The 13,584-nt window shown below is 41.5% G+C and overlaps 1 protein-coding gene across 1 annotated transcript in view; it reads right to left on the bottom strand.

The window, feature by feature from the left end:
* The window catches only part of EXOC4 (exocyst complex component 4), a 771,568-nt gene that overhangs the window by 283,035 nt on the left and 474,949 nt on the right, over positions 1-13,584 (bottom strand). The gene's annotated exons all lie outside the window — the stretch shown is intronic.

Here is a 13,584-nt window from a genome sequence, read left to right as displayed (position 1 = left end):
CTGTTAAGTCTATATTTCTTTAGCTATAAAATAAGAAAGCTCATAATAGTGCTGTATTTAAATGAGATGATATACATAAAACCATGTTAGATCTATACCTGGGACATAGTAAATATCTAGTGAAGCCTATATATTAATTTATTACATCACTAATATGTTATCACCATATTATCATCATTTATTAGCCTCTCCCAGTTCTATTAGGATATTAAGAGAATATTGCTCAGGAAAATATTATCATAACCCAAAATTCAGTGGGGGGAAAAAGAATTCTGTGGTCAAATGAATGTGGGAAGTGCTGTTATAAATAAAACTAAATGGATTTTTTTTCTTACTATGGGACTTCTTAGAATTTTTAATATTGTAAGGAGCAATGAAATGCCAAGAATGAGATTAGTTCTAGTATTTTCCATCCTTATTCTTATTTGCTTCAGAACTCTTTGCCTGCCTAAAACATCTTGAACACTTTACAAGATTCTATAGAACACAACTCAAGAAAAAGTGCCTTAACCCAGAGACTTTAATGGTATAATTTCAGGCACTGTTATAAGCTGGAGGGAGGTGATTAGGGACATGTGGAACAACCCCTGAATCCCACAGAGTTTCAGCATATTTAAAGCTGCCTAGCCTATCAATACCCTACTGGCCCTTCTTCTTCTCCTTCTCCTTCTCCTCACTCTGGAGAAATGCCTCAAAATGTCAACCAGTTATTCCTTTAGCACTTGAAACTGCCAAAGAACTTGAACTCTTCATTTTCCCTTATGAAAGATATGCTCTTTATACTTCATAATCTGAAGATTGAAAAGGCACAATGTATCTCGGAGAAAAATACTATATATATATATATATATATATATATATATATATATATATATATATATAAAGTTATTAAACTTCAAAGATTAATAAAGAATCCTTTGCATATCTGGGCAAGAAAATGAATGTTATTTGATGCACACACTTCCCAGTGTGTAACTGTATAACATTGGGCACCACTCCGATTGTATACCATGTTTTGGCTTGAGTTATTAAAAATATATCTACACACATAAAACAGAGGCGAAAGAAGGAGCATGCATCCATCCCCAATGCTCTCGCTGCCTTTGTAACATGTTTCAGGACTGGAACCCTCTCATCCCATGTGCCGCTTGGTTTGCATGTCTGCCTCTCACACACAGTGGGATGTGTCCCTCAGAGACAGAATCCTGGCCTTTTCATCTTTATATCCCTAGTGCCTGGCATGGTGCCTGGGAAACCACAGGCCTTCCATAAATATCCAGTCCATTCAGCCAATAAATTATGGATTGATTGCATTATTTCATACTAGCTCCATGACTTTCTGCCTGGGTCACAGTCATAAGTGGCACCATTAAAGGTGGTTTCTAACCAGCCCAGCAATTGAGAATTTCCCTGACTGAAGAGAAGATAAAAGCAGCTATGAAAGCAACCCTTCCTTCACCTCCTGCATGAGAGAGCAGGCTGGAGCCAGACAGCCTGCTTCTTCCCTTACTTGCAGAGTCAGGCAAGTTATTTAAATTTTTAAAGACTCGGTCTCCTTACCTGTTTCAAAATGGAAAGAATAATAGCACAGTAGTGGTCAGGGTTCTCCAGAGAAACAGAGCCAGGAGGATGACAGGATGTTACAGTTTAAATCTGAAGGCTGTGAGCTGCAGACTTCATTCTTGTTCTGGAAAAGTCAGCCTTTTCATTCTTTTCAAGCTTGCAACTGATTGGATGAGGTTCATCCACATTATGGAGGTCAACTGCTTTACTCAAAGTCTACTTGTTTCAATGTTAATCTCATCCCAAAACACTCTCACAGAAACATCCAGAATAATGTTGGACCACATATCTGGGCACCTTGGCCCAGCCAAGTTGACACATAAAATTAACCATCACAAGTCCCTGCCTCATAGAATTATTGGGAGGATCAAATGAGTCCATAAATATAAAAGCACTTAGAACACTGCGGCACAGATAGCACTGCAGATTTATGAAGAGGTATTCAAAATAACACCGGTTTGGGGTCACTGAACAAACACATATTTAGTCAGAATCCAGATCCATGAATACCTGGTCCTTACGCAGGTCTGCAGCACTGCAAGAACATTCCGGCAATGAGCTTTCCCACAATATGTGAAAGATATCTCATTATGGGATTCTTCTCTTTTTGAAACACAATGTAATCCACGCTGGGATTCCATGACAAAAAGCCTCTCTCAGAAGAATCCACCAGTTGTTTCGACCCCAGCATCTCTCAGGAAAGTAGCTGACTGATGAGTCTCCTCTCCCCAGAGAACCTGGGCATTTCGGAAGTTGAACACCCTCATGACACTCCTGTAAACATCTAAATCCCAAAGCAAACACAGTCTACTCCTTGAAAAAAAGAAATGCTGCATTCCCCCTTAAAACAACTTCCTTCCTCCTATCTTATTTAACTCCGCAGAAAAACCCTGAAAAATTTAACTGAGGCATAAAATTCAACTTGTGTTTAATGGCTTACATTCACCATGATATCCCTTGACCACTGAAATCACATTTTAAAGGTAGGACCCACTCTCTTCAGTGTAGAGAGGGCCCTGCAAGACAGAGTGGCCCTCTCTGTACTAAGGCAGAATGATGGGAGCTGTGAATGCTCTTACATACAGAAAACAAAATCACAAACAACCAATTTCAGACAGATTTATAACAATGTACCATGAAGCTAAGGAACATATTTAGTCCTTCAATACAAGTTCTTAAAAGGCAGCCGATCATGGTCTTGCCCATTTGTTCCCTCTCTTGCCCAGCAGCCTAAGTGTAGTATTTCCAGGTTTCGCTGCAGGAGTCACCATCTTTGATGATAGTCACAGTGATTCTCCTAAACTAAATAATCAAATCACACCCGGATATTTTAAACTCATTTTAACCATTATTTTTATGTAACTTTACCAAGTGTTTATACATGCTTTTCAGAATTTCTTCCCATTTTTGGCTTTTTAATTAAGAGAAAAATGAACCATACCATGTCTCCCATGGAACCCTTTCTGAATTCTGTCATTTCTGTAAATTTTTCTCTCCTATGCTTAGAGAGAGTCTTGGATTTTAGGTGGTCTTGCATGTATTTTTTGCGTGTTTGTGCATTGGGGCATTTTTAAATGGAGTGGGTCCAAAGCTTTCCACATTCTTAATGGGGTATATGACACAAAAAAGTGCAGAACTACCAATGCTAGAGAGATTTATTATATTAAAAGAGTAACAGAATCAGACTGGTTATAGTGTAAAGGACTTTATAGATAATCTCAGAGACGATCAAGCTCAATATTTTCATTCCAAGTTCAGAGAGGTAAGTGAATTTGAAATCACTTTTTTTTTTTTTTTAAAGTGACTATCAAGTTAAAAATAAGTGGCAATCAGTAAGTCGTCCTTAGCTATTTAAACATCTCCACCCTCCACCTTAAATTGTAACACAGGTATGCAGGAAAAACAAGTGAGAAATGTCATCAAGATGGTGATTATGAATGACTTATTTTCTATAATGGGGTAATACTATTTTAATAATGAAAATGATAATTATGAAAATTACATGGAAATATGAAAAAAACATGATGTGTAAGAGAAAAAGAAGAATACAAATTAGTACATGCAGTATTATATGAATACACACACAGAAAGAAAATAACTGAAGGGTGTGTAACTAAGAAAAGTTGTCATGCTGGAACAGAGTGGTGATTGCTTTCTTCACCCACATACCTCACTAGTTTCACACTATTTTCCCAATGATTTCACTGCATAGCAGGTCACCATGACATGCTGGTAAACAAGCTAAGTCTCGAGGAATGAAAAGGTATCAGAGAGAAGGGAGGGCGAGACATTCGGAGAAAACGTTCCACCTTGAGTCAAGACATGAAGAAATGAAAAAACAGGAACATCTGGGGAAAGACTATAAGAAGTTCAGGGAGTGTGAACACCAGCTGTGAGGAGAGATGTGTATCAGCCTATTTGCACAGCTAGCATTCAGCAAAAGGAATGTAGTGATGCCCGTATTATAACTCAGTTCCAACATTCTACATGAAAGGCTTACTGGATCCTACAGACCCCACCTGCTCTGCCCTCTGGATCCCACAACCCCCACCCTGCTCTGCCCTCTGGATCCCACAACCCCCACCCTGCTCTGCCCTCTGAATCCCACAACCCCCACCCTGCTCTGCCCTCTGGATCCCAAAGACCCCACCCCGCTCTACTCTCTGGATCCCACAACCCCCACCCTGCTCTGCCCTCTGGATCCCACAACCCCCACCCTGCTCTGCCCTCTGGATCACACAGACCCCACCCCACTCTGCCCTCTGGATCCCAAAGACCCCACCCCGCTCTGCCCTCTGGGTAACACAGCTTCCCGTATTTGGCGGTGCAGTAAGAGGAAGCAACTGAAAAACTAGGTTAAGTGCTGCACAGACATGAGTGAGTCCCTAGGAAAGGAAGACTTACTGGAAGAAGAGATTATAGATGCCGGCCTTAAAGAAAATAAATTAGAAAATTCAAGAGAGATAATAAAGTAGCCATTCCAAGGGAGAGAAGTGGTAGTGAAAATCGAAAATTAGATGTAAATATTCTGCAGTTGGGTTTTAAGACAACATGTGAAAACCAACATGACAAAAAAGAGCTACATACTGTATATAAAACTGGTTTTGCTGAAAATGAAGACCAACCAAGAACTGACACTCAAATCAAGGCACTGTTATGTACAGAGTTGTTTGTTCACTTACATCGTCCACCCAACTTTTGCTTTCCTGCTTTAATTCTGTTCATGAAAAGCAATCATGCTTGAATGGAATGGAAACCAAGCAGTTTATCAGAAGATGGAATGCCCTCTCACATGCTGAAAACTCAAATTTGGATGGAGGCAAAGCAGCAAGGAAATTTCAGGCTATTTTGGGCTATGTGTCTTCAGAGGCCTTTCCCTGGCTAACCCTTCCCACCCGGATATTTGACTAATTGGAACTCTGGATTTCAAGCAGAAGTCTCCAGCTGTAATTTGGTACATCTGCTTAGAAATGTGACCAGATTCTCAAATGATTTAATTTCAGCATTTGGGAATGGGGGACACTAGTCAATTACATATATCTACCAGAAAAATGCTAATGAAGGTCACTTTGCTGGGAAAGGAGAAAGACACGCAAGCAATTAAAGATGACTTCGTGACCATGAAGCACACTGGCCTCCAAATATTCTGATGGTTCTCACGTAACGAGAAACTTGAAGGATGCAGGAAGGCAGTATAGGAGACAGTGCTCAGTGATAGTCCTCCATGCTGGTACATGATTGGGTGTGGAATACAAATCACTTCTCTGAGTGGCCTGCCTCTCGCATTTCAGAAACATTTGCATTCTGCAAAAATCCATTTTCTGAAGTTTTCCCACTGAAAAAGTTCCACGCAAGTCTACAATCCCTCACACATCAGCTACTCATCTCTCCTGTCCCAAACCACTTTATTTAAAAACTGGACTTCTCACATAATGAAGCACACAGACATTGCTGCTGTACATATTTATATATTCACTAGAGGCCCGGTGCATGAAATTCGTCCAGGGGGTGGGGGATGGCAGGGTCCTTCAGCCTAGCCTGTACCCTCTCACAGTCTGGGAGCCCCATGATCAATTGCTCCAAAGAGGTAGGCCCTGCCCACCTGCTGCCACTGGGTAGCCTGGGCCTCCCTTTTTGGGGCGATTATGGAGCCCCCCGATTGATCGATTGCCCTGCTGGCCAGTGGCCTGGGCCTCCCTCTGCAGGGCCATCATGGGGTGATGGCCAGGCCCCCGACCAAACACATCGCACCTGCCTTGGCTGGCCTGGCGCCAGTGGGTGTCATAGTGTGGTTGTCCAGAAGGTCGCCTGGACAGTCGTCCTGCTGTTCAGTCATTTGATCGATTTGCATATTATGCTTTTATTATTATTGATATTCCAGAGAAAATCAGTGGTCTACCAATGCTGTCTGAGTCTCTGTGCAGAGAAGAGTCTATGAAAACAAAACAGCCTGGACTCCTGAGAAATTGGAGTTCAATGGACACTTTGGAAAACTGCTTTAGGCCAATGATCTTAAACACATCTCAGTCTAAATGTGTATAAAATAAAACCATTTCTGTCAACAGTTAATGGCAAAGGCTATTAAAGGCGCACAGAATCCAGAATCTTGGGGACAGGAGGCAAGGGGAGGTGGACGTGGTAAAGAACCAGAACCTCATGTAACCCGAATCCCCAGGTAATTCCAACATACAGCCCCCTCTGTGCTGATGACCAGAATACCACAGTACCAGGCCCGTAACTTTCCTCCACTTCAGATAAATCTCCAGCATCTCATTTGGGTCTCACAGGTCTATCTGTTTAGTATTCATGGCACCAAAATCCACTGGCAAAGAAAAGGCCAACCAACCTTTGGCAAAGGCCGAGTGACCAGCATTCTTTGTCTTTTACTGAATCTCAAGGTACTTTGAAAGCAGAAGCAATTTACTGTGAAAAGAGAACTGATCATTGATTTGGTATTAAAATTCTAGTTCACATGGAATCCTCCTCAGTGCTTGAACTAGAGTATTTTAGACCTAACACTATATCCTTGAAGTCTGACCAGATTAGAATTACCTATGACATAGACTGAACAAAACTCAAACCAACTGAGCCACATTTTTAGATTTCTTTAGTCTGATTATACTGAAATCCTTTAAATATAGGCCACCATCCATCAGGACATAGAAACATGGATAAAACTGTAAAGTTGGCCATCTGGGGGATCACTTTCCTTCCTGTCATTCCTTGGACTCCATTGAAAAGTCTATCAGCCAAGGCAGGAGCCCTAAAAAAAAGAGCATGACACTAGATCTCTTTATTCTAATTTCCAAGTAATGAAGTTCCCCCAAATTACCACCACAATGAGTCACCATTACTGGTGTGAGGATGAAAGTGTTTGTCTTAAATCCACAAGAACAGACACCTGGCTTATGGCCAGCCATCCTGCCTCCTGAGCGTACAATGCCATTGTCCCGTGTAGACATTGAGTAAACTCACTGATTCCAAGTGCCCTTGTTCTAAAAGGGCTCACACAGCAAGCCCCAGGCTGCTACCTGAGGAAGGGTAAGCTTGTAAAGTGAGCCCTTGGCGGATATTTGGAAATTTGGATTTTGGAACCGTTCTCACCTTTTCCTAACTGATAAGGGTACACATGCACCTGAACTGTTTGTGCAAACAGTGTGGTTTATGCTGATACCCGCTTTCCTGCTTGCAGTCAGGAAGTATGGTACCTAAGAGGCAGAGATGCTCACAAGACCAGGTGCCCAGTCCTGGCCTTGGCACTGAACCACTCATCATGTGTTGCATTTCTGTTCCTGGGGGAAGAGTGCTCCGTGTGACCTCCGCATGGGAGAGAGCAAGCAGAAGGAAGCCAGTAAACAAATCCTCCAGACTTCACTGTGCCTTTTCCCTTCTCAGCCAGTGGTGCGTCCTTCCTACCACACTGTAATAAATCTTACCCATGGGCACAACTGCAGGCCGAGCGAGTCCTTCTAGTGCGTCTCCAAACATATGAGAGGCCCTGGGACCACGATGGACTCTGAAATAACTTCCCAATCCAGGGCTTCACGTGGCTCCTCTCGTCACAGGGGCCCATTATGGGCAGGCATCTCATTCCCTCTCTTGAAGCTTGTCTCAGACTATTCAGGAGGTGTATTAATGGAGAAGAGGCATTGTCGATTTCTAGGGTCTGAGTTCTTCCTTCAAACTGTATCATTTCATACAAGTAGGCCTCTGAGGAAATAGGTAGGCTCAGGTTTATTAGCCAATATGAAGTAGTAACTGCGGTGGTAGAACTCTAAGGCCAGGGAGAAAGATGTCAGTTGGACAACTGAGCAGTATGAGAAGTGTCCTGGAGCAATATGGGCTTTGCAGGCCTCAGCTCCCACCACACCCTCGGTTCCTAGATCTGCAAGTAGGGTTGGCAGAGCACACGGGAAAGGTTTGAGGAACAAACCTTTTCTACCCAAGGAAGAAAAAAATCTACTGGTCTCTTAGGCTCTTTGACTGTATAGATTCTTCTTTTTCAGTGTGAGAACAAGGAGCAAAAAGTTAACAAGCCATTCTAAATCTGAAAGGCTAAATTTCCAATCAGGATGTAGAAGATATACTTATGTGGCGATGGCTGATAGGCAAGAACGTAATTAATATTCTCCTTGGTTGCTGGTTTTTCTTGATGAATCACACAGATTTTAGATACTGCCTCAGAACAGAAACAGTTATGCTGAGATGGGGAAAGGGGTGAGCAATGGAGAAGCTAAATTAGGTGGTATGCTCAGTCTGATCTGATGAGGGGCAAAAGGCTCAAGTCACCTTTACTTTTTTTTTTTTTTTAATAAATCTTTATTCAGATTATTACAATTGTTTCTCCTTTTTCCCCCCATAGCTCCCCTCCACCCGGTTCCCACCCCACCTTCTGCCCTTACCTCCCCCCCACTATCCTCATCCATAGGTGTATGATTTTTGTCAAGTCTCTTCCTGAACCCCCCCATACTCCTTTCCCCCTGAGAATTATCAGTCCACTCCCTTTCTATGCCCCTGATTCTATTATATTCACCAGATTATTCTGTTCCTCAGGTTTTTAATTCACTTGATTTTTAGGTTCACTTGTTGATAGATATGTATTTGTTGTTCATAATTTTTATCTTTACTTTTTTCTTCTTCCTCTTCTTTAAGAATACCTTTCAGCATTTCATATAATACTGGTTTGGTGGTGATGAACTCCTTTAGCTTTTTCTTATCTGTGAAGCTCTTTATCTGCCCTTCAATTCTGAATGATAGCTTTGCTGGGTAGAGTAATCTTGGTTGTAGGTTTTTGCTATTCATCACTTTGAAAATTTCTTGCCACTCCCATCTGGCCTGCATAGTTTCTGTTGAGAAATCAGCTGACAATCATATGGGTGCTCCCTTGTAGGTAATTAACTGTTTTTCTCTTGCTGCTTTTAATATTCTCTCTTTGTCTTTTGCTCTTGGCATTTTAATTATGATGTGTCTTGGTGTGGTCCTCTTTGGATTCCTTTTGTTTGGGGTTCTGTGCGCTTCCTGGACTTGTAAATCTATTTCTTTCACCAGGTGGGGGAAGTTTTCAGTCATTATTTCTTCAAATAGGTTTTCAGTGTCTTGCTCTCTCTCTTCTTCTGGCACCCCCATAATTCTGATGTTGGTACGCTTGAAGTTGTCCCAGAGGCTTCTTACACTATCTTCAACTTTTTGGATTTTTTTTTTCTTTTTGCTTTTTCGGTTGAGTGTTTTTTGCTTCTTTGTATTTCAATTCTTTGACTTGATTCTTGTGTTCCACTAGTCTAGTCTGTTGTTGGGTCTCTGTATAATATTTTTTATTTCAGTCAGTGTATGTTTAATTTCTAGTTGGTCCTTTTTCATATCTTCAAGGGTCTCGTTATATTTATTGGCCTTTTCTAGGATATTCTTGAAAAGCCTTATAACCGTGGTTTTGAATTCTATATCCAGTCATTTGTTTTCCTCCATTTCTTTCATTTGTGATCTGTTTCTTTGATGCCGCATTTTCACTGCTTCCCTGAGTTGGTAGGGTAGATTTGTGTGCTAGGTTTCCTATATGGCCCAGTGGGTCGGCCTCCCCAGTTAACCTGAGGTGGACACTCTTGGTGCACCCCTTTGTGGACTGTGTGTACAGCCTTGTTGTAGTTAAGTCTTGATTGTTGTTGGTATCACTGGGAGGAATTGACCTCCAGGCCAGTTGGCTGTAAGGATCAGCTGTGTCTACGCTGGGAGAAGTTCGGTGCTGGAGACAGCCTTATAGGATTAGACTTGCCAAATTGCAATAGCCTCTGTGCTCAGCTTGGATGGGGTGGAGTCTCAGGGCGGAGCAGACAGTCTTGGCTTCCAGTCAGCCTTGCCCTTGCGCGCTCGCACCACCAGACCTCTGCCTTCCCCAGCTCCTGAGTCTCCACCCTAGAGTCCAGATTCCCCCCGTAAGAGCATGGGTCCCCAGGGGCTCGCCTGGAACTGAGGTTCAGTGCAGTCAGAACTGGGGTTCAGTGCAGTCAGGAGCTTCCGACTCCTTTCTGCTAGGGAAAGCCTGTGGCAACCTCCGCAGCCTTTGTGCACACTGGCGCACGCGCCTCCAGACCCCTGCCCGCTGGGGCTCCCCCGGGTCTCTGAGTCTCTGGGTACCTTTCTCTCTACCTGACAGTCCAGACTCCCCCTGTATGAGCCTGGGTCTACGGGGTTTCGCCCGGGACTGGGGTTCAGTGCAGTCAGAACTGGGGTTCAGTGCAGTCGGGGGCTTCCTTCCCCCTTCCTCCAGAGAAAGCCAGCCAGGCTCTCAGCCGCCCTTCCTCTCTGCGCACACAAAGACCCTGTGCCGTACCTCCAATTCTCTGTGAGCTTTTCTCTTTCCTTCTAGTTGTAGAATTTTCACTCAGCCAGCTTTCCTGTGGTTCTGGATGGTGTCCGTTCTGTCTTTTAGTTGTAGTTTTGAAATTGTTGTGCGAGGCAGCAGTTTAGGTGCTTACCTATGCCACCATCTTGGTTTCTCCCACCTTTACTTTTGAGCAAGGTAATTCAATCCATAGGTCTAGACCAGCCTTGGGCAAACTACGGCCCGCGGGCCGGATCCGGCTGTTCTATCCGGTTCTCTTGCTCTCCCCTCCGCTCCTTTACTTTGAATTTATATTAGTTCACACAAACACTCCATCCATGCTTTTGTTCCGGCCCTCTGGTCCAGTTTAAGAACCCATTGTGGCCCTCAAGTCAAAAAGTTTGCCCATCCCTGGTCTAGACAGATACATCATCATCATTCACCAACATCTATTTCACTGCATGTTAATTTCAACACCAAGTCATATATAATTTCATTTGACCCTCACAACATACAAATTTCTATGAATAATTCTGGTGTGGTTTTAAGTAAATGATGTTACTACTAAGTCACTTGGAGTTCTTTTTACAAGTTAAACATGCCACATTTCTTAAATGTGAGGAAAATAACAGCAACATCAACAGCCAGCACCACTGCCAATAAGAGCAACAGGGCACTGACCATTTATTCTTCCTACTAAGCACACGGCTTGCTGTCACTCTGCACTGTGTTGCTTTCAATAGTAATTTCTTCTAGGTGTGTTCACTCCAATGCACTCCAATATTATATAAAAATTAAAAATAACTGCTCTTAATATACAGCAATAATAGCATTTCAGAAAACCAAATCATTAGTGATTTGGAGTTAACCTAACTTGTGAGCTCAGAGAAAATTTTCACAGCAACAAAATGCCACTGGAAGATTCACTACACGCATCTAATTTACGTCACTTCTGCTCCAGACTTGGAGATGTGGACACTTTCTAAGTGCTGCTTGAAATAACACAGCTTTGCATTGTACTTCTGAATCCTTGACTCTCTCCTCTACTTATTGTCTTCTCTCCTTGTCCTGCTCTCCTTTGTTCCAGCTTTCTCCTAAGTGTTTCAGAGAGACCCTCGCTAAATAAGAGAAAGTTTTGCCCTGACTTATAAAGAACCATGGCAGAATTTACTGCTATCAATATGGCAGCTGAAGGAGGAATCATAGGAAAGACTGAGGTCATCTCTGTGACTTTGAAATTTTTCAGCAACAGATGGAAACATTTTTGCATTCTCTGTCATCACAATCCTATTTCGCTGAAGTCTTGGGCAGAGATGCACAGTGGCTCAATGGTGGAGACTCTGGCACTGGGAAATTAACACCAAGAAAACCGATGAAGGAATTTGTGATTTAGCCAGGTTACAATATTTTGAATTAAAAACTGTAATATTTCTTGATCTATAATAAGGCTCTAAGGTAATATTTCACCAGAAAAATAACTGAAACTCTACCTAATGTGTAACTGCAAGTGTCCTAACTAGAAAGGAAGAGCTTTTCATATGTTCAAAACAGAACAGTGGAAAATTAACTTACCGAGGATTTTCCTACCTTGATTAAAAGCTAAGGCAAAAAAAGAAAAATCAAAAAATTAAAATAAACTAAAGCTGTGAGGTGAAATGATCACTTAAAAAAAAATAAAACAATGTGAGAAACATTTTCTTGTTATTTGCTGTCTTACCATGAACTATATAGAGCAATCATACACCTTAAGGAAGGCTGAGATAATGGTTTGAAAATAGCTTTTCCCCCTATCAAATCAGTTATGATTTTTCTATTAACATAATTGTAGACACAGAAAAGTGAGAAGTAAACATATTCACTCAACAAATATCTTTGAAGGGCATGTATCTGGCAGCCCGTGGCACTAGACACACGATACACAGTAGTGAACAAGACCAGCCCGAGTCTTTTCTTGTAACACTTCCATTCTAGAGGGTGAGAGAGTCAAAATCCAAGTAAACTGATCAATAAAATAATTGTATATGGTGATAGGTACCTGACATTAAAAAAAAAGATAAAGATTAACAGGAGATGGTTTTAAAACAAACCACAATATTTAGTCTATTTTATTCCATTTGTTTTTAAAAAAATGTGTGCTTATTTTTATAACTGTAAGCCTATTACTTTATAGCTTGTTTCTTTCATTTTAAGTTCCCTAATGATCATTTTCTACATCATGATACATGCTTTATGAACGTAAGTTTAATAATAGTTTTTATTATATATGCTAACATTTATAGAGCACTGTGTACAAGGCATTTTATATGTTAGCTCATTTGATATTCATAAAAGCATATAAGGTTAAAAAATTAGACAGAAATTTTAAATAACTTACTAAAAATTGTATAGTTAAATTAAAGCGTAGCTAAGATTCAAAACAGGCAGCTGGACTGAGGGTCTAAGATTTTATCACATGACTAAACTATACCACCTTAATGTTTGCATAATACTCCATCATTTTTGTTAATTGGTATTATAGGGTTAAAATGAAAGACAAAAATATGGAGTGACAACGGAAGCAACAAATACAGGGGGGGCGGGGAACAGTAAAGAAATAGAAAAAAACTCACCCTGGAATGTCTCCATTTCATGTGAGGCATGAAGGTGAAAACAGAGCTTTCAAAAATGATCCCCTTTGCAAACTTCTAAACATCTCTAATAGAGAAGTGGTTATGTACTTAGAATAACTTTTTTCAAGCAAAGGAACAAATTTATATTGTGTGCTATTTTCACCATAAATGCATCACCTTGAACTTTCCAAATATTTGGACTCCTGGGCAACAAGAAGCAAAGGATTTGGCCATTAGATGTGTCCAGGTTTAAATGCATTCGGAGATTTCTTGGCCTCAGCGAGTCTAAAGGGTGCACAGAATCTTCTGAGGGCCTCGACACCATCTTATAAAACTGACAGATCCAGCCCGGCCAGAGTGGCTCAGGTAGTTGAACAGTGCCTCATGAACTGAAAGACACACGATGCACAGGCGGTTCAATTCCCCATCAGGGCACATGACTGGGCTTCAGGTTTGATCCCGGGTCGGGGAGTCTGTGGAAGGCAACCAATCAATGTTTCCCTTTCACATTGATGTTTTTCTCTCTCCCTATTTCCCTTTCTCTCTCTAAGCATGTCCTTGGATAAGGATGAAAAAAAATGAAAGACAGACCTAAAC

The sequence above is a fragment of the Plecotus auritus genome, assembly GCF_963455305.1.
Source record: "Plecotus auritus genome assembly, chromosome: 4".
Lineage (NCBI taxonomy): Eukaryota > Metazoa > Chordata > Mammalia > Chiroptera > Vespertilionidae > Plecotus > Plecotus auritus.
Note: the sequence above shows the minus strand (reverse complement) of the source record. Positions and strands in the feature narration are given on the sequence as shown.